Raw genomic sequence first — 21,805 nt, 5'->3', positions numbered from 1 at the left:
AGAGGCTAGTAGCCTGCATTTCATAGCTGGCTGCTCCTCTGCAGCCAGTATGGAAGCAAAGGTTATGAGCCTCTTAGTAGGCTAGTAACTTTAGTTGGCTTTCTTACAAAGCTAGCTCCATCGATCATTCTTACAACACAGCCTGTAAATACTATTCTGTACAGTACAGATAACCTGGCATGGCTTACAACAGCTTCAAGCCCGGTTTATGGATGTTGGTTTCAAACATTCTTATTTCCCCTCTGACCCATATCATTGCTGGCAGGTAGGGCGGAATCTGTCAGTTGTACACAACAATTGAGAAAGGAGGTTTGAAAGAATGTTTGCAGAACAGCCATTAAACTGAGACAGGTGGTTTTGGGCTGAAGCCATATACAGTATATTTATGTTCTGGCACACTGCACTCTTTTCAGCCCATGGCTGATGTGGGGTTGGGCAGTGGTAGTGATGGGATAGGATAAGAATAGCAGATATGTATTTGGAAAGTGTTCCCTCTCCCCCCCCCCCTCTGTGTGCATGCATGTATGCATTGGGTGGTGGTCAAGGATTCTTCCATAATGGCAGAAGCACCAGATATGTGGAGTTTTTTTGCCTCCAGAGAGGATGACTGGGATAATTGGTTGTTCCATGCTGTGACTCTCCTTTCAAGTGGCGCAATTAGCAAGCGCCCTTGGGAGATGGTCTGTGCTCATGTGGAGAGTGGCATGGCTACAGAAGCCTTTCTGCAACTTGGTCAAGCTCTGTGGACATTAATTTATTGGTCTCTTGCTTACCTTCCTGGAATCTACAGGAGGGGAAGATAATTACTTGGGGGCAGGAGAGGGTAAAATCCAGACAAGGTCAGCTTAACGAAAGTATGAGTGTATGTATGTTTGTTAAAAATAATCTACCTGACTTGCCTATATACCAGCTTTAAAGGGGTGGGGGCTCACACTTCATCAGGGAGACTGCTGGGCAAGAGAGATGGTCTTTAAAGCAGCAGAATCCCTAATCTTTCTTGTAAACCCAGTGTAAGAAACACTCTACCATGTCTGTCCAACCATTTGATCGTGATCTACTGGTTGATCGCGTGGCGTCCCTGGTTGATCGTGGTTGATCATGTGGTCCTGATAGATCCCCCCCAAGAAGCTCAACAACTTTGGTGAAGCCTCCCCAAAAGAAGCTCAACAACTCTGATCAATCCTGCCCCAAAAAAGCTTAACACTGCCAGTTGTTGTTTCTTTATATAGTGGGAGTAGATTGCAGTCTCTTGGGAGCTGGACATGCCTGCTCTAGTCAAAGTGTTTTTCAGCCTTTAGTCCCTGGACATTGTTGAACTACTTCTATTGGCTAACCGTCTCAAGACAATGAGAGTTGTAGTCCAACACCTGGGGCCCCAAGGTTGATAAACATTGCTCTAGACCCTTCTTCTTCTTTGGCAATCACTCATAGATTGTCTTCTATGCACTAGACCAGTAGTTCCCAACCTTTTTTGGCCATGCCCCAGCTAAGCATCTTAAAATCCGGGTGCCCCCCCCCGTTACATATAATTCTTATTATTCAGAAAGTGAACTCCTGTTCACATGGAGGAAGCCTAAAAGGCCATTAACTTGGTCTAAACAAGCTTCCAAGTTGCCTCCCTTAAAAATCAAATTGCCCCCCTGTGGGAACCACGGCTCTAGACCTAGAATCACACTCAGCCAGACAGGGAATCTTGTGAGAAAGCGACCATTCCTATATCTTATAGGATTCCCCCCCCCTTGATGCTGTTGTAGAGGACTGCTTTTAAAGACCCGCTTTTTAGCTTTGCACATTAATTGGGCACCCTTAACTCAGTCTGCTTTGAGTTATGGCTATGACCAAGGTGCTGGCAGTATTTTAAAGCTTTTAGCCTTGATTAATATTATTTTCCATACTTCTTTTGAGATGTTAAAGGCTCACTCTTTCTCTTCTTGCCACTACTACTGCTTCTTCGCTTCCTGCAAGTTTAAAAAGAAAAGGAATGCTTTTATAGTAGAGAATTGTGTTACTGCTGCTACGGGGATATTTATTTATTTTAGTTAACAAGATTTATATACTGCTTGATTGGAACAAAACCTTGATAAGTGGTTTACAAGAAATATTAAAGTTATCACTAATTGCTTTACAAACAATTACAATCAGCATTAAATTGAAATAGATTAAAACATGTCAATATGTACGTGTCTGGATACGTTTCGCGGGGGGGGGGATGCTTTAATCAGGCGCTGAAAATAACACAATGGTGGCAGTTGCATGGTGTCAGTAGGCAAATTGTAGGTACTACCACACTGAAAGAATTATTTCTTACATGGGTGGAATGGGTCGTGTGTCACACCTGTAACAGAACCTGTTCCGCGGATCAAAGCTGTTGAGGTTTAACCTATGGGGTTAGGGGATCTTGCAAGTTCTCTTCTCCCAAGCTGTTGTTGTTGTTTAGTCGTTTAGTCGTGTCCGACTCTTCGTGACCCCATGGACCATAGCACGCCAGGCACTCCTGTCTTGCACTGCCTCCCGCAGTTTGGTCAAACTCATGTTCGTAGCTTCGAGAACACTGTCCAACCATCTCGTCCTCTGTCGTCCCCTTCTCCTTGTGCCCTCAATCTTTCCCAACATCAGGGTCTTTTCCAAGGATTCTTCTCTTCTCATGAGGTAGCCAAAGTATTGGAGCCTCAGCTTCACGACCTGTCCTTCCAGTGAGCACTCAGGGCTGATTTCCTTCAGAATGGATAGGTTTGATCTTCTTGCAGTCCATGGGACTCTCAAGAGTCTCCTCCAGCACCATAATTCAAAAGCATCAATTCTCCGGCGATCAGCCTTCTTTATGGTCCAGCTCTCACTTCCATGCATCACTACTGGGAAAACCATAGCTTTAACTATACGGACCTTTGTAGGCAAGGTGATGTCTCTGCTTTTTAAGATGCTGTCTAGGTTTGTCATTGCTTTTCTCCCAAGAAGCAGGCTGTTAAGGGCTCTATATTCTAATAGTGACACCTTGAACTTGGCCCTGTAGCAAATGGCAACAACCTGCACAGATCTTTGAGCTATTACATGCTGACAGGGTCTCACTCCTGCCAGCAAACACACTGCAGCATTCTGCACCAGATCAAACTCAAGGGAAGCTGCATGAAGAGTACACTGCAGTAATCCAATACTGAAGTCACCAGTGGCTGAACTATAATGGTCAAGCTCCCGCTGGTAAAAGGACACAGCTGGTAAAAGGTGCTTTTAGCCATTGGAGATACCTGGCCCTCCAGTGACAAAGCTGGATCTAGAAGCATCCCCCAGACTGCATACCTCCTCCTTCATGGGGAGTGAAACCCTGTCCAGAGTGGGCAGTTGACCAGCTTCTCAGACATGGGAATCACTCACCCACAGCATCTCCGTCTTTCCAGGATTCAAGCTCAACTTATTTTCCTCATCCGTCCCACCACTGTCTCCAGGCAGGGCCCACGTGGCCTCTCCTGATTCAGATGTTATGAAGAAACTAAGAGTTGAGTGTCAGCAGCATATTGATGGCAACCACCCCCAAAACTCCTAGTGACTGTTCCCAGTGACTTCATATAGATATTATATAGCATATGCTGCCCAGCGGCATCCCATAATGTAACCACTAAGGGACTGAAAAGCATTCTCCCAGTGCTTTCATCTGAACTTCATCCCATGGATAGGACTAGAACCTCTGTAACAACCGTGGCCCTAGTTCCCATGACATAGAGACGGCCCAGAAGGATAAAGTGGTCAAGGGTATTGAAACTCTCAGAGAGATCTAGAAGCAAAAGCAAGGTCTCACTTCCCTTGTCCTGCTCTCTGTAAAGGCAATCATGGGCAGCCTGAACAGAAGTTGGAAAGTATCTCAATAATCCATGTCATGCCGGGATGCTTGCAGCTGCTCTGCCGCTACCCTCTCCACCACCTTCCCCGCAAAAAGAGAGTGTTTGTGATTGGTTGGTAGTTATTCCAATCCAAGGGGTTCAGAGCCAGATTCACACTCCCCTGTCAAGTTTGTGTTGTTTTTTCCATTTACAACGGTCCACCTGTCTTTTATTTGAATGGCTTACAATAAATAATGCAATTTAAATGTTGCTGTAAATGAAACTCTGCATGATTTCCTGCTGATACTTGATGTATCTTCATTATTTGTCCTTTTCCCTGTGTTCCTTCCTTTAGGGATGCAGCTGCCAGCTCTTTTGCTGCTGATTGAGTGTTGTATGCAGCAATGTTTACCAGTAGCAGGGGTGAAGAACCTCAGGCCTAGGGGCCAAATGCAGCCCTCCATGCCTCTCTTTGTGGCCTTTGGGACTCTCCCCCACACCACAGCCCCTCCCACAGGCCACACCCTCCAGGAGTTCTTTGTCTGGCTGGAACGTGTCCTTGAGCAGCGATGATCACTTCTCCTTGCCTGGAAGGAGGGTGGTTGGTTGGATGGCTGGATGGATGTTCATGTGTGTAGAAACCTCTGACTTTTGCATATCTGTAAGGTGGTACACAGGTGGGGAACCTTTTTTTTTGCTCTAAGAGCCAAATCTGACCCCATCCCATGAGACAATCTTGTTAGTTGGGTGAGACAACCCACCAGTCCATCTTATGATGTCATGTGATTGACAGGTGGCTTTTGTCTTTCCCACCTGCCAAAATCCCTTTGGTAAGCCTCCTTGCATGCCTTGGCAAAAAGGCAATACATAAATGCAGTAAATAAATAAACATTGGTCCTCTAATTAACAGTTAGAACTTTTTTTTTTTAAAAAAAACACCTGTTCCCCCCCACTCACCCACTTAGAAATAATATTTCAGAAACACTGTGCTGCTTTACAAAAACTGTTAGTATGCAAACTAAATTCATTATTGGTTTAACCTTGGTCTGATGCCTTCATTTTCACCTGATTGCTTCACCACAGTCCTCAGGCTTGGCTGGGTCAGTAAGAAAGTTAGCAGAGGACAAATGCATTGTTTTAGTGAAGGCATCCAGGGAAGCTAAAGAGGGTTCTCTTGGTGGCGGCAGCAGCAAAAACCACAGGAGAGCTATGCTTCCTTCTCCATCTTACAGCTCATGCTGTAGCCTGTGAGCATAACAGCGGGTAATCTTAAAAGTTCGGCTAGTTGAAATTTGGGGCTGCCAGCTTCATGCAATTGGACGCAGCTATTTTTGTTTGGGCAGCTGCAAAGAAACATGAAATACACTTTTGATTCCCATATTGTACATTGTATTGATGATGTTTGTCACTGAGCATTGCTTGTTTTTGTGGTTGCTCTCTGGGGTTCCTTTGTATGTATTTCTTTTGCTTGCTGGCCAATCTGTTATTTTATTGTTTGGGTGCTCTGCTTTTATGCTTCGTCTGAGGCAAGCAAACAACTCAATATGAACTTTTGTATTTGTTCTTCCTGGGCTCTGCAATCTCTCAGCTGTGGAGAACCAACTAAGGAAGCTTATAATTAAATTTTAGGAAAGTTTCTATAAAGTTATATATCTGCTATATTTTCTCTACCTTAGTAGGACGAAATCTCACTCTAGTCTATCCCAGCTTTAGTAACTTGGGAAGCTTTGGTAGGTAATTATGATAACTGTTTAAATTTCAGAATGAGAAAGAAATAGGTGGTAATTTTTAACGTACACATTTCAGTGCTTTCAGTGCCGTTTTTGCTCATTGGTGCTATTTGTTTTACCGAATTTTATATATTAGGTGACTGGGGAAAAGCAAATTAAGTCTATGAGACTCAAAAGTTTGTACCGCTGGGAGATATTCGAAGGTCTCTCAGACCAAGTGGTAGAAGCTTTAAGGAAACCTTGACAGTGTAGCCCTGTCTAGGGAGCTATTTGAATTCAGCATGGCTATTGGCTCAGATTGGATTTTGAGAACTTCCATTGCAAGGCCAATCTTTTAACCACATGATTCATTTCCAATGAATATGCTCTCTTAGCTTGCAATCTCTCTTGCAATCTAGGTTTTGCACGGGAAGAGATCTTGAAGTTAGACAGCCATGGCATCTGAAGAATGCTTTGAACTGAAGACACAAAGGCAGGGTGAATGCCCAGAATTGACATTGCTGAACCCCAGAAATGAGACCTGAACCCCCAGCAGGGCCCCCACTGCTGACACCCACAACCCCGCAGGCAGTGATGTGGACTCTCCCCTCCTGCAGTTTCCAGCAACTGACATTCAGAAGCATACTGCCTCCAGCGGTTGAGAGAGAACATAGCCACCAATAGCCCTATCCATAGCTGTCAAGTTCTCCCTTTTTTAAAGGGAAATTCCCTTATGCTGAATAGGCGTCCTCGCGAGAAAAGGGAAAACTTGACAGCTATGCCTGTCCTCCATGAATTTGTCTAATCCTAAACCAGGCATGGCCAAACTTGACCCTCCAGCTTTTTTGGGACTACAGTTCCCATCATCCCTGACCGCTGGTTCTGTTAGCTAGGGATGATGGGAGTTGTAGTCCTAAAACAACTGGAGGGCCTACTCTGAGGGCAACTCATTTGGATACACTCCTAGTGGTTGGAGTGTTGGTCTAGAACCAGGGAGGCTTGGATTCAAATCCCTTGTCAGTCAAAATGCTCACAGCTTGATCTTAGACCAGTCACACAAACTTGGCAAACTGCCCTGTGATCTTTGGATGGATGGATGGATAGATGGATAGATGTCTCCCTCTAAAGAATTGTTGTGAGGATAAAAGGGGTGGGGGAGGAAAGAACTGCATGTACTGCCTTGACTTCCTTGGAATAAGGTTAGGCTATAAATAAACAAATCCTGTTTGGTGATTTCCTCTCTCAGGTCTGCCTATTTCACTCCCTTCTCAGATGCCTCCTCCACTTCCCTTTAGCTTTGTCAGTTCACTTTGCAAGTTCCACCTTTTTAATTTGCAGTTCCTGACCCTGTGTTTTGAGAGAGTCTGCCTTTAGTTTTCTGTAGCCAGTCTGAGCGCCAATGTTTTCCAATGTGTAGCTTCACTCCAGCTTTTTTTGTTCGGCATCCCACATTAGGCAAAAAGTGCATCCTTTGGGTTGGCTTGTTTGTTCTGTATGATCTGAGGGATGTTTAGCCCAAGGAGAATGTTGTTCTATTTAAGAGGGTTTGTGAGTTCCTTCCTTCTCTGGAGTTACGTTTTAATCCTCCAGTGCTCTTTTGTGGAGGGAATAATACTTTCGTCTGATTATGCAGGATCAAAATTATCCTGTCACTCACATTGATTCCCAACTTTGCCTCTCCTAATGTTATGACTTGCCTTTTTTGAATAGTTCATATTCTACATTACAAGAGTCCTCCTGATCGATGCAAATATTACCAGAGATGGACAGATGCCCAATTTCTTTGGATTTCCTGCCTGAGGACTTCTGTTTGCCTCTCACACACTCTCTGGGGCTGAGCAGCTCATCCTTCACCCCTGTTAACTAGATGACTTGCAATCTATTCTTTTAAAAAAAGCTCTAGTTAAAGCTCTCCTGGTTATTGTCTTGAGGAACTTTCAGTGTTACCAGTTTAGTATCTGTCTAGGTCTTCTTCCTCCTCCTCCTCCTCCTCCTCCTCCTCCTCCTCCTCCTCCTCCTCCTCCTCCTCTTCTTCTTCTTCTTCTTCTTCTTCTTCTTCTTCTTCTTCTTCTTCTTCTTCTTCTTCTTCTTCTTCTTCCTGGTTTGGCCAGCTCTGTATCGTGAGAAAGCCCATTTAAACATAATGGACATCAGTTGCTTCATGAACTAACAATTAGGCAAGTATTGCTGCAGGAATCTGATGAGACATAGAGGGTCTGCTGTCTACTGGGGGTGTATTTATATTGCATGCCTCTTACCTTCCATCTCTTAGTATATTTGTAAATAAACCAAACATTACAAGCAATTTTTAACATTTGCAATTTCTCTTTCACTTGCAAGGAACTTCTCATTCAGTACTCTTTGGAACCTCCTGCCGAGTTAATATTTGCCCCTTTGCTGTATTATTTTCTTACCTGCTGGGAGAAAAAATATTTAGGTAAAATACAGACAATTTTCATACGTATAGCTTTTTAAACAACAACAACCGTTTGCTTTTATCTATATTTTGATAAATTTTATGCATGCTTGTTTTCAAAGTTGACTTTATCTGTATTTTCTTCTGTAAATTTAATATTTTTAAGGTAAGCTGTTCAGAATATTTTTGTTTTGTTAAATGGTGTATAAATCTGATTAAATAAATATTACAGCAGTTTCATAAGTTGGCAGTGATCTCCTCTTCAAGAGGAGGCCAAACTTGCCCATGCTGTCCCTGGAATTTCTCATAGGCAAGGGTTGGGCTGGTGGATGCTTTACAAAAATTACATGGTGGTGGTACTGGGAATAAAATATCCAGGTATCCTCTTGCAGGATTCCTACCTTGGAATTTTTGGCATTATTTTTCTCACTTTTCCTTCTACCCCTTCCTCATGCCATCTTGAAATACACCGCCTTCAAGATTTCTCATCTCTCTCTTTTTGAAAAGTCTTATGCTATTCAAAGTTCCGTTATCCTTCAGCTGCATTCATTTTTAGAAACCAATCAGTTGTTCTATGGATTCTGAGCCAGCTGGGAAACGTAGGGTAAAAGTTCCCCAAAGACATGTGGAGCTTTGATCGGTGTTTGTGTGTTTGCATGCTGAGCAGTGGGGAAACAAGGGAGCCTGAGCGTGCGGGGTGCTTTGGCTCCCAACATCTAGCAGAGAACACCTGCCAAAGGAAATCACAGCACGGTGAAATTTAATCAAATATTTTTATTTTTCTCGCCTGCCTGTGATCTCTGCTCCAAAAGTAGGTAAATGAGAAGAATACATACATTTTTGTTAAGGCTTTAGTCTGCCAGCCAGTTGTGTTGCTGCTGTATAATCAATCTCGTTGTAGGCATATTACCTTTCAGCAAATGCAGAAAATCAGCCAAGTCTACCTTCTCATTCCCTGCCACGTGGCCACCGTGGACTACCTATCATTGCCATCTGCTCTGTTGCAGTTTTCATCAAAGCAGCTTTACTCTTGTGTAAAAAGGGGTCATGCCAAAAAAAGGTGAGCTACAGCAATAGTCTGGAAAAGCCCTAAGGACCTGGTTGCTCGAAATGTCACGCTGGTTCCTAAGGATGAGTACGCGCCCATCGCCTTGTTTTGGAAAGCATTTGGTTTTGCCAAACCTGCTCATTGAACCCTTTAACAAACGAACTTAGTTTTTGCAAAGTGGTGTTGGATTTGGCATGGGTATGGACTCTCTGAAACATAGGTAGGATTTTCATATCTCTTGCTTATTTGGAAAAGGTAACTCCTGGGTATACTCAGCAACATCAGATTCAGTTTCCTGTGCCTAATGAGTTCCCCCAGCCATGGTTTTCTTTGTGTTGGCAGTGTGGGAGCTTCTGCAACACGACACCTTTTCTCACCACTTGATTCTCCTGAGAAGAACTAGGCTATGTTGGGGAAGCCCATCTTTGGCTTCTGCCCTTGGTAGTCTTGGCTAGAGGGGCAATACTCCCATGGGAATGGTCTACAGCAGGCATCCCCAAATTTCGGCCCTCCAGATGTTTTGGACTACAATTCCCATCTTCCCCGACCACTGGACCATCTAGCTAGGGATCATGGGAATTGTAGGCCAAAACATCTGGAGGGCCGCAGTTTGGGGATGCCTGCTGTACAGTGTGGACTTCTCGCATGCGACGGGAGGCTTCTCACATTATCTGAAACAGCTGTGTAGCAGCCTGAAAATATACAAAGAGAACGTGTCCTAATGTAGTACAGTTATTGAGCATTTTAACCTTTGTGATGAGTTCTTAGTGTAGGCTGAGCCTTACTCAGTATTATGAAGGCTAAGAATGCTTGTGCCAATGAATTCTAAAATAGGTTTCTAGCCCTCCAGTGGAATAGTTACTCCTATGAAGTCCTTCTCGGGTAATGATATACATCTCAAGGCGATGTACACAGTATAACAAAAGCAACTAAAAACAGTTTAAAACAGCACACACAAAAACAGCAAACCAATTGGGAAAATAATAGAAGAAGAAGAGACCTATTCATTTCAGATGTTTTTGGACTCCCATCAGCCCCAGCTAGAGAGGTCAGTAGTCAGGGATGATGAGAATCGTAGTCCAACAATATCTGGATAGTTGCATAGGCTGTTTGTCTAAAACCCTTGATAGCAATGGTAGCATAATTTGTCCCATCTTTTCACTCTGTGCTAACGAATGACACAGTGTGTGTCCTTAAGGTTATACCCAAACAAACCTGCTTTGCCTGTTGACTTTCGACCTGCCTCTTGCTGTGTAGTTACAGATAGGTAGCCGTGTTGGTCTTGCTGTGTAGTCATTCTTCACTGTCTGGTAGGTGTTTGAAAAAGCAGCTTGCTGTTGTGGTTTAAAACATGTCCGTGTGGGCAACTTCAAAAAATGATTCCTTAAAGCCTTTAGTCTCAGAATTATTGGGACAGAAAATCGATACATCAAGTGCTCGGCTCGGCTCCTTTGTTTGGTGTGTTTTCCCCTCCCTTTCCCTCAGCCAGGTAAATAGAAAGATCAGCCCAAATTCCACTGACTTTAGTTCCAAAGTAGAAGTTGCAGAGAGGAGGGACACATGACAGCCGTTGAGGCTTTAAGACTGGTTATCGGCGCCCTGAGATGATGGAGGATGGAAATCCTCCATCATTTCAGTGCCATTTGAATCAAGGTGATATGCTTGGCAGTCTGAAAACCTCATGTGCAGAGCAGTGGTGTTTTTTCATTCACCTCTTTGAACCAGGGATGACAGGTCCCTCTTGGGACTGCTAGGGTTGGAAGCGAGCAGCCCCACATTAAGTGGAGCCAGAGTCAATGACGGGCAGAGCCAGTTCATTGTAGTTTTGCCCCCATCCTTCTCTCTCCTCAGTTCCACAAGAGCAAGGCTGAAGTTGATAAGCCAGTGACGCCCCTCAGCTGGTGGTATGTAAGAAGGCAGGCAAGTAGGGATTGGCCGAGGGCAGACGAAGGTTGGTGAGGCAGTGCCCCTATCTGCCCAAATGAACCAGCCTCCAGTGCTTTGAACTCTGCCAACCTGGTGTGGGTCCAGGTCAGATGAAATGCTGAATGGTGATGATTGGAGCACTACTCTGACTTCTTGTAAGTCAATGCTGGCAGTGTGCATTTCACAGTGATACAACACTTTGTTTTGTCAGGAGTGAAAAGTGCTCCTGTTCAGGATCCCAGCAAGCTAAGAGCAAGCTTGGTCTTCAATGGGTGTTTAGGATCCCCCCACCATCACTTTTAAAAAGTGTTGTTCTTGTACTTCTGCAAACCTTTGGTTTCCTATGAGACTACTGTTTTCTTTGTGGTGCAAGGTGTGCGTGTGGGTGAGCAAAGTGTTCCCATCATGCACAGAAGAATCGGTGGGCACTTTAGCTTCTGTTTCTTTTCTGTTTGCTACAGTGAGCCTGACTTGAGTGATTACTTAGGTGCAGAGAGCGTGTTTGTTGCATTCATATCTGTTGCTTCTCCCACATGCCTAGTAACAGTTGCCTGTGATGGGAACTGACAGCCCAGGGGCAACCGCTGCCCTCAAATGCACACATGCATCTCCCGGCACAGGCTATAGTCTGGAGGGCTAGTCTCACTCTACCAATGTGTTGCTCCTCTGATATTAGCACAGGGGGACGTTTGGCTGAGCAGGCAGGGCTGGTGAAAGCACTCTGCTGAAGAGAACTCCTCTGGGTGTGAACCTCGGGAGGCACAGAGGCCTGTTGCCTCTGGGATGGTAATATCAGTTTGCCAACACCTGTTGCACTTGCTATCTGGTGTGTTCTGGATGCTGGAATTAAGCAGGTCAGGTTGCAATTCCCTTGCTTGCATTGCTCAGCTGAAATTATTGCTAACATACGCACTTGAGCTTTCTTTGTCCACTACAGTGATCCTCTACTGCAGGTGTGCAGAACCTTTGTCCCACTAGATGCTGCTGAATTACAACTCTCATCAGCTCCAGAAAGCATGGTCAAGAGCATTTGGAGGGCCAAAAGTTTACCACACCTGTTCTAGCATTATGGCTCAGAGCAATGGTAAATGATGCACACAGTTACTGGGCATGTGCTAAGTTCCACCTGCACCAATCTTTTCAGTAACAACACCTGTTCTTCTTCCATTCAGGCAAGCCTTATCACAGCACTGTCACAGCTCAAGGAGACTGAAACACAAGGACACTGAAACTCAAGGACACAAAAGGCCTCAAGGAGGGCACAGAGCTGGGCAGTGAGGGGTGTGGCCTGGGGGATTGGATTCGGATAGTCTAGAGGGTTGCATATACTGTCTTTGGGCCGGAAGTTCCCTAATCTTGGTCCAGTTCCTTGCACATAGTGAGCTAGCATATCAGGAGGGAGGCTACATTGCTAGACCTTTCTCCTCAGCATCTTAGTTTTGCAAGTGCAGGATATATATATTTCCATTTGCTTGTTGTGAAATGAGACTATGTTTTACCTCCAGTGGAGGCAGCATGCCTGTGAATGACAATTGCTGGGAATCGCAAGTGGGGAGAGTGCTGTTGTGCTGAGGTCCATCTTTTGGGTTTCCTATAAGCCTCTGCATGGCCACTGGTAGGCCACTGGCATGATCCAGTAAGGTTCTTCTGGGGGAAGCAGTCAAGCATGCCATCTCTTCCCACTTGTGATTTGAAATGGTACAGTTTGGTAAGAGGCACACTGAGTAAATTTTCTTCATCATGTATTTCAGCTCTTAAAAGGGTACAGAGACATGGTGGGCTGTCTGTGGTTTGTGCATTGGCACTAGAAATGTGCATAAAATCAATGATTTCTCTGCTATGCTTGGTTCCTTCCTGGGAATAGCAAGGAGATTGTCCTCACAGAAGGATTGGCTGATTGGAGGTGAATCTCTGGGTTTCACTGGCCACCTTTTTGTTTTCATTCTATTTTGCCACCTTTTGGCAAGACTACAAGGATCTCTTCTTTCTCTTGGCATGGTGGTAGGAATGGAGCAGCCCTAGAAATTCAAGAGTGCAACAAAATGGGAACTGACTCTGGTGATGCCTATTTCTGTGAGCATGCTAGAAACAGCCCTTTGGATTTTACTTTGGGGAGCTGGCCCTTCTCTGCTCCGATTTTCTTTCTGTCCCCTTGCAACACTTTCCTCTGTCTTTCCATATCTTTCTGAGAAGTGTGGCTTTCCAAAGCATAGACTTGGTGAAGGCCCTGTGAATAGAAAACTGGAAATAGCAAACAGCTTCTCTCCAAGCACCTCTTTCCTCACCATCCAAATACAAGGAGTGGTTCCTTCAGGGGTTCACATTATAGCATGCACTGGTTAGCATCCGGCTTCTGTTTCTGCCATTTGAAGGCCAGAGCAGAAGCGTTAGATTTCACTGGGAAACACTAGATTCTACAAGCAGAATGACTTGGTTTTGCAATCAAAATAAACATGCTCACCAAGCAAATTAAAGTGCCTTAATTGATTTTTGTTTTTTTAATTGGAGTATGACCAGAGTGTCTGTGGTTTGATGAACTTTAAACAGATGATGTGTATGTAAAACGGGAGTTCTCCCAGTGCTCTCACTTAGCAGTTTTCCAGCTGTTGTTCATGTGCTTCAAGCTGCATCAGTATGCAAGCACTCAGTTCCCTTTGCTGTATTCCCAGCAACTGGAGCGGTTGAGGCCTTGTCTGAGGAATTCTGCTAACTCCTTGTCTCTCGAGGGTGAGTTACACATGCTAACTGTATCCTACATGACACATCTCCAGTCTGATTGTAATTAGAGCATATGAAGCTGCCTTGTGTTTAGCAGAGGCCGTTCCATCAGGCTGCAGAACGAATGGAGAAAAAAGAAGTAGGCTTGTTCCATTGGCTGTGCTGAGAGGCCAGCTGCTTTTGGCTCTCCTTCATCTGTCACCAAGTAGCAGCTATTCCATCAGGTTGCAGAGCAGAGGAAGGAAAAAGAACCAGGACTATTCCATCAGCTTTGCTGAAAGACTAGCTGCTTTCTACTCTCTCCCTCATCTGTCACTTAAGAGCATATTCTATCTGCCTTCCTTGAACAGTTTCCACCCCAGCTGGTTATTATAAGAATTGCAAGCCCAAGCTTGATTTTTTTCCTTCTCCTCTCACTTTGTGTTTTTTAGATCATGAAGCTGAATGCTGGGACAATATCGTTTTGGGTATAAGGCAGGCATAGGCAAACTCGGCTCTCCAGATGTTTTGGGACTACAATTCCCATCATCCCTGACCACTGGTCCTGTTAGCTAGGGATGATGGGAGTTATAGTCCCAAAACATCTGGAGGGCCGAGTTTGCCTATGCCTGGTGTAAGTCCTTCTGGGAGCCTTTGAGCTTAAAAAGTAGGGTTACAACACTTAAAAATTTAAAGTTTAACTAAATACATAAATTGTCCTGATCCAGATCATTCATCTGTCTAGACCAGGCACCCCCAAACTGTGGCCCTCCAGATGTTTTGGCCTACAACTCCCATGATCCCTAGCTAACAGGACCAGTGGTCGGGGAAGATGGGAATTGTAGTCCAAAACATCTGGAGGGCCGAAGTTTGGGGATGCCTGGTCCAGACTAGAATTGTAGAGTTGGAAGGGACCCAAGGGGTCATCTACTCCAACCCTCTGCAAAGTGACTTGCTTCATCTAGTCTGATGGTGAGTGGTCTTTTTAAGTTCTTTAACAGCCTTGTTATCTGAGATCTTTTTAAATGAAGATTGGATCCAGAACCATATGAAGAGACTTGCTGGGTACCCTTTGCATGGCAAACCATTGGCTTAGTACCTACCCCATGTAGCCTGCTTTGAATGAATGCCCCAGGCCTAATTGAACTTTTCTTTGCTGCTTGACCCGATTGCATGGAGAGTTTTGGGTGCTTGGGTGTTCGTGGGCACATCTGCCACTGATGTGGAAAATTGCCTGTGATTGGGATGACCCACATGCTGGTTGTTAACCAGCTGGGTATGGAAAGTCACCAGATAGAATCAGCTTTGTTCATAGATGAGGTCCCCTATGTCAGTGCTGCTTTGCTAAGGTGGAGAAATCAACTTTTCCCTATCTCAAGAGCAAGGCTTTTTTCAGCCAGAACTCACTGGAACTCAGTTTCGGCACCTCCCAGGTGGACACCATTGCCATTATAAGAGAACAAGGGAGGTCTTCATGCTGAGTTCCGGCACCTCTTTTTCTAGAAAAAGAGATAGGCTGAGATAATCCAACTGCTGTTCACTCATTCACACTCCTCTCAAGACGAACAAGGAGGGAAGGTCATTAGTGGTTTTTAGTACATGTGTCACATGCAAAATCTCCCAGGTTTAAACCCTGGTACTTCCAGGCTGAGAAAGACCTCTGTCTGAAATACCCAAGACTGTGGATTATTGAAGACAGTAGTACTGAGCTAGATGAACCGGGCAGCTTCCGACTTTCACTCACAGCTAATGTGGGTCAATCTTTTCATTTTAAGCAGCTGGAACCGCCTGTTCCCATTATAGCACATCAGAAACAGCCAAGCTGTGCTGCCTTCCCTTTGCCATTTCCATCATCTTTACAGCTATATTTGCATTTTATTTTCAAGAAGTCCTTTGCCGCGGTTTCATACATCAGGCTTGGCGCTTCTCTGCTGATAGGAGAGCCCTCTGTGAGGTGCTGCAGTCAAGCGCATCATTGGAATAAATTGACTCATAAATTATCGACGCAACCAGCATTCTTTCTTTCTTTCTTTCTTTCTTTCTTTCTTTCTTTCTTTCTTTCTTTCTTTCTTTCTTTCTTTCTTTCTTTCTTTCTTTCTTTCTTTCTTCCCTCCCTACCTTCTGTCTGCCAGACAAGCATCGGCAGAGCCAGGTGGCCAAAGCTGATGGAAGACTCCAAATGGGCATCTGGAAGGGTTAGTAAATTGACATGGATATTCTCCCTGCATGTAGAGAGAGCCAGGAGCCAAGAATCCTCCAATCAAGGGTTGAATTTGGACAGGGGATACCTGGGTTCAAAGCCATGAGATTTACTGGGTGACCTCTGTGATCCGGTTCACACGCCATGCTAAGCCAAGCCACAGCTTAGCACAAATGTGTATGCTCTGGGAGAGGAAATCAGAGCAGCTTTTTCTCTTCCCTGGTCATTCTGTTCCTCTGCTGTGCTAAAGCATTTTATGGCTTAGCATATTGGCCAATTCCAGGCTCATGGTTTAGTCCTTTCCTGCCTAACCATGAGCTTTAAGCAAAGTTTGCCCTATGGTTAAGAGCTCATCATTTGTCCTGGAATGATAAAGCCATGAGCCCAGGTTTTGACAGTTCCCTAAGCCAAACAATGGCTTAGCTCAAAGCTGCACAACAGCAGAATGACTGGGAAAGAGAAAAATCGCAGTGATTTCCTCTCCTGGAGCCTGCATACTGCCGTGTTCACACTATGACGTATGAACCAGGCCACTGTTTCTCAGCAGAGCCTACACCACTGTGAGGATAGTATGTGAGTTACATAAGGTCTTTTGAGGAAGGGGCTAAGACTATAATAAACAGGACCAGAGATTAACATTAATATGTTTTAAAGCAGGGGTGAGATACCTATAACCATCCAGATGTTGTTGAATTCCTGTTCTCATCAGCCCCAGCCAGCATTGACAACAGTCAGAGATGTCGTTCAACACATATGACTGGTTTGTTGAAGGACATCAGAACCATATAATCAACATACAACAATATTATATTCAGAAGCCAGATTTGACAAAGGAAAGTACTGTATATGGTGGTGTTCTGAAACCAAATTATTAACACACCAGCTAATTCGCCATGGTTGGCCAGAAACTGAGAATAAAGCTTGTTGAAGTGTATGGTACAGGCTGTTAAAACATGCATCTGTATAAGGTTTTCCTGTGGATACATATAAAGCAGTCATCTGTCTGTCTGTCAGTCTGTTTCTGATAGTGTAGGCAACCTTTCAGCTAATAGTTAACTGATTTGACAGGCAGCTTGGCTTGAGGTGTAATCAAGCAAAAAGATGGGCAATGTGTCTGTTCATGAGCACACTGAGGCACATTGCCTCCACTCAGAGCATGGCAGACTTCTCAACAGACTTGTGTCTCCTGCATTAAGCATTCTGAGCACCGCAAGTGATCTGCAGAATACAGGGGAATTAATTGATTGGCCCAAAATTCTTCTCACTGTATCCAAATTCAAGGATGTTAGTGGAAACGGTTCACTTGCTTGCTGGCAGCTCAGGGAGGAAAACGAGTTTTGTAAACGCAGTTTCTCCCCTCCTCCCCAAACACACTTTTCAACTTTGATCAAGAACATCAGGGAAGAGGCTGGAGAATGACTTATTTGAGCCTAGCAGTGGCCAAAGTGGATCCCCTCCAGCTTTTTTCTTTTATTTTAGTGTAGCAGAGGGGAAAAAACCCTTTCAAGAGTTTTTATCTGGAGCATACGTGGCAATACTAGGCGTTGTTGTTTAATTGGAAATCGATGTCAGTTGCAGAATTGGAAAGCAAGGAATTCCGGAAGAATGCTGGATCCATCTTATATGGTTAAATAAAAAAAAATATTTTTTGCATTTATATACCTCCATCAAAAGATCTCAGGGAAGTTCACAAGATAAAACAAGAGATAAAAGCACAAATAAATAGTTCAAACAGAAACAACAAAACAATATACCCCCCCCCAAAAAAACACATTTAAAAGGCTGTAGAATATTAATCAGCCCCAAATCACTCATGGTGCCTATTTTGGGATATATTTATTTTTTTGCAGTGGTAAGGTTCTTTTGTTCTTCTCTTTGTTTCAATTTGTTTAGTGGAGGTAGTAACTCTATGGATCTCTTTGCAGAGGTATAAACAGAAATACTGTAATATAATCTCTCTCTCTCTCTCTCTCTCTCTCTCTCTCTCTCTCTCTCTCTCTCTCTCTCTCTCTCTCACACACACACACACACACACACACACACACAAATGCCAACCATAGTGAGTGTGCCTGTCTGTTTATCTAAACAGGACAAACTTACTTGTGTAAACGGATTATTTAAAAATTCCAAAAGGAACCAAAGGGTTAACGCTGAATTTATGCTGGATCCGTGCTTGTGAGTTGCAGGCGCAGAATATAAACAGACCTGTGCATGAGGGAGATAGGAGCTCTTCAGCAGACATTGGACCATGCAGCACCTCTCCTTCCTTTCTTGCTCCGATCTTTTCTGTTTCTTTGTTCTTCCCTACTGTTGTTGTTACTGCTTTTTGTGTATTAGCAAGTGAAAATAAAAACACGTGGTTCCCCCCCCTCAAAAAAGGGGATCTGGCAGGGTTGAATTCTTGGACTAGAGGTTTGGCCGTCCTTGTTGTGGGTAGTCTGGAGAATGTTGTTTTTGGGACGGCAACAAAGGACTGCCTGTGCATTTCACAGCTAAGCAGGGAAGCGCAGTGCTCAAGGAAGAGAGCTATTTTAACTCTGCCTTCCCCATCCTGGTGCCTTCCAGATGTTTGGGACTACAGCGGCCATAAGATCCAGCCAGTATGGCCAGTGGTCAAGGGTGATGGGAGCTGTAGTCCAGCCACATCTGGAGGGCACCAGGTTAGAGGACACTGTTTCAACCTCAACATGTTCAATTTCCCTCATTTTCCAGCTGTTGGGCTTAGTTTTAGAGGGTGAAGGTGGATAATTTGCAGAGGATGCACTGCCCTGACAGTGCTATCATTTCCACTTTGCACAGAGTATTCAAGAAAGTAAATTTGCCCAAGTAAATTTTCACTTTCCATGCCCTCTTCCAGGTTACAGGTGGGGAATCACTGTAGATGCTGTGCCTGAGGGCTCCCTAAGTTTTGGAGCTAGCACAGAGCTCCCAAAAAATGAGGAAGGGCAGCAATTCAGTGATAGAGCTTGTGCTTCAATGCAGGTAGTCCCTTTGCTCAATCCCTGACATCTCCAGGGGGTACTGGGAACCCTGGAGAGCTGCTGCCAGTCAGTGTAGACAGTACTGAATTAGAAGGACCAATTGTCTGGCTCAGTAGAGGGCAGGGTTCTACGTTCTTATGTAAAACCAGCTCAGCAAACAGTTGTGCATTGCAAACTCACTTGCTTAGAAAGCATATACTCTTCTTTTCACTGCAAAGAGGCATTAGCTGATTACACCAGGCCATATTGGAAGTTTGAATTAGATTGTGCAAAAGAGGGGCTTCTTGCTTCTATACTAGAAAGTGAATTATGGGAACTGTAGTTTGTGGAGGGTGCTGAGAGTTATTAGAGACCCCTGTTTCTATCACAGAGCTACAATTCCCAGAGTGGCTTAACAATTCAACCCCTGTTCCTAGAGAACTCTGAGAGTTGTAGCTCTGTGAGGAAATAGCAGTCTTCTAACTTCTCAGCACCCTTAAACTACAGCTCCCAGGATTCTTCGGAGCAACTATGACTGCTTAAAGTGGTGTGATACTGCTTTAAGTTTGTAGTACAGATGGGGCCTCATTCATTTCTCCTTCTCTTCACCATCTCAAAAGTTAGGCTCAGAATCTCCAATTATGGACTATTCTTTTAGATTTGAATTCTGTTCTCCAAGCTGTGGGATTTGATGTGCTTGTGTGGGGGTGGGGGTGGTGGTGGTGGTGGTGTGTGTGTGTGTGTTGCATTACGTTTTCAGTGGTTCTTGGGTGGGAAAGATGTCTCTTTTTAACGAGGGATGGAGTCAATGAAAAGTCACAACCCTCTCTCTTTCTTAAGTTGCTTGTTCCTTTAAGCAGCTCTCGAGCAGCTTCCGCCTTCATAGATTCCTGGTTTTATTTTAATAAACAGCACTAAAGGGCAGCTCTGCAGGGTATACATATCTGGGAGGCCTTATACAACCATCATGAACATTTCAGCTGAGGAAGCTGCAGGAACTATTTTCCTACCTCCTTTAGAAGAAGACACAACCATAAAGCCAATTTGCATTTGTGGTGCAGATGTATCCCTAGTGCAAGAGGTGTACTGTATTCCATAGTGCTCTTACAAAAAAAAAGACCAAGTATTTCTCGAAGAAAGAAAGCTGACTTCTTGAACAAGGGACTTGCTTTGTAAAGCCTCACTAGGTTTTTATTCTTATTATTTCAACAAAAGACAGAGAATCGCAGGCCTGCTTGCCAATGTGCACATTAGTGTGCCGCCTGAGAAAACAAAACAAAAATCCCTGCTAGCAAAGATTAACTCCGAACAAATGAAGATTAGATTTTGTGTAGAGTAATTCTGTTGATCAATTTCCCTACTGAGAGGAAATCCACAGCAGCTTCTGCACTGAGAAACTGTACTGCTTAGTCGAGGAGAGTTACCTGGACTGGCTTCTTGCTGTCAGATTTCACTTTGCTGGTAGGGATGGTCAGTGTTGGTTTTCTCACTGTTTCTCATTTTCCCAGTCTTCAGTTCCATATTAAGCAATTTATTTAAAATCCCCATGGAAATTCATCAAATTTTTGTGCGCACATCTCTTCAACTGCATGCAATTTCATCTTAATACACATTTTTGTAAACCAGTTTTCTTTAATGTAATGCATATATGCATGCTATTTTCACAAATATATGTATTAATATGCACACTTAACCCCATTATATGTATTTTTGTATACTTAATTGGTTCAAGAACTGCACTGTAAAATTTGGAGAATTATGAATTTCAAAGGATGCCTTTGGTGTGGTTTGCATACTGTTTTAGAAGGTGCAAATTGGATTATGTTGCCTTTAAATGCCAACTGAATCAAATTTCTCATCCTTTCATATCTGCCAGTACATCCAATTAACCACAGCTTAGTGTGTCAAGCCAGATCTATAACCCATAGATTTAACTTTGCTTCTTTAGAATAAACCATAGTTAAGAGTAATCATATTTTGTCAGCTTTGGATGACATGACAAGTTGCAGGTAATCTGAGCTGGAACAGAAAGCTTCTGAACTTCTCTTTGCAGCTGCACTAGAAGAAGAAGGCAGCAGCATGAATGCCTCAGGTTCACTGCTCCTTGTTTTTATCATGCTAGCTAAACTATGGTTTAGAATGATGCCAGACATGGTCATGTCTCCCTGGTTGACAGCTCATCTTCTTAGACCAGGCATCCCCAAACTTCGGCCCTCCAGATGTTTTGGACTACAATTCCCATCTTCCCCGACCACTGGTCCTGTTAGCTAGGGATCATGGGAGTTGTAGGCCAAAACATCTGGAGGGCCGCAGTTTGGGGATGCCTGTCTTAGACCATTGTGCTACATTGCCTATTCTTGTTTTCTTTCTGAAGGAAGACAATCCAACCTGTTCTTTTTCTGCACTTAACGTGTTGTATTAATACAGTTTTGCTCTTGTTACAGGTAGGTAGCCATGTTGGTCTGGGTCGAAGTAAAATAAAAAAATTCATTCAGTAGCACCTTAAAGACCAACTAAGTTTTTATTTTGGTATGAGCTTTCGTGTGCATGCACACTTCTTCAGTTTTGCTCTTGTTTTTTTATTAGCATCTTGCTGTACCAGCCCACATAATATTGTTTTAACTTCTGGGATATTTAGGAAACGTCTCTTCCAAGAAGAGCTGGTGTCCCTTTCAGGGGATGAGGCCCATGGACTCCAGGGCTTGGCATCCTGGAAATCATTCTGGCACTCCTCTGGGCTATGCCTGGATGGTGGTGGGATGATGCAGTGGGAGCTGAACTTCCCTCCTCTGCTTGGCTCCTTCGCTGCATGCATCAGTGGGCCATTAAAGCAACATGGGTAATGGAAAGTGATGCTGCATGAATTAGAGGGCATCCTGCCTAATTGCTTTCCAGGAGACTTTGTCAAGATAAATGGTTGCAGGCCTGAGAGCTGTTGCCTAATAAACCATATTTGCCGCAGGCGTGCCCCTCACCCCCCTAGCAGGCTAGAAACTCATTTTCAGAGTTTCTCCCTGCATTATTTGAACATCATAAG

At 44.1% G+C, this 21,805-nt stretch overlaps 1 protein-coding gene across 1 annotated transcript in view; it reads left to right on the top strand.

Annotated features, from left to right (window-relative positions):
• MID2 (midline 2) overlaps nt 1-21,805 on the top strand; it is a 190,487-nt gene that overhangs the window by 76,649 nt on the left and 92,033 nt on the right. The window lies entirely within an intron of this gene.

Source organism: Zootoca vivipara, chromosome Z (assembly GCF_963506605.1).
Source record: "Zootoca vivipara chromosome Z, rZooViv1.1, whole genome shotgun sequence".
Lineage (NCBI taxonomy): Eukaryota > Metazoa > Chordata > Lepidosauria > Squamata > Lacertidae > Zootoca > Zootoca vivipara.
This window is presented reverse-complemented; position numbering and strand designations above follow the sequence as displayed.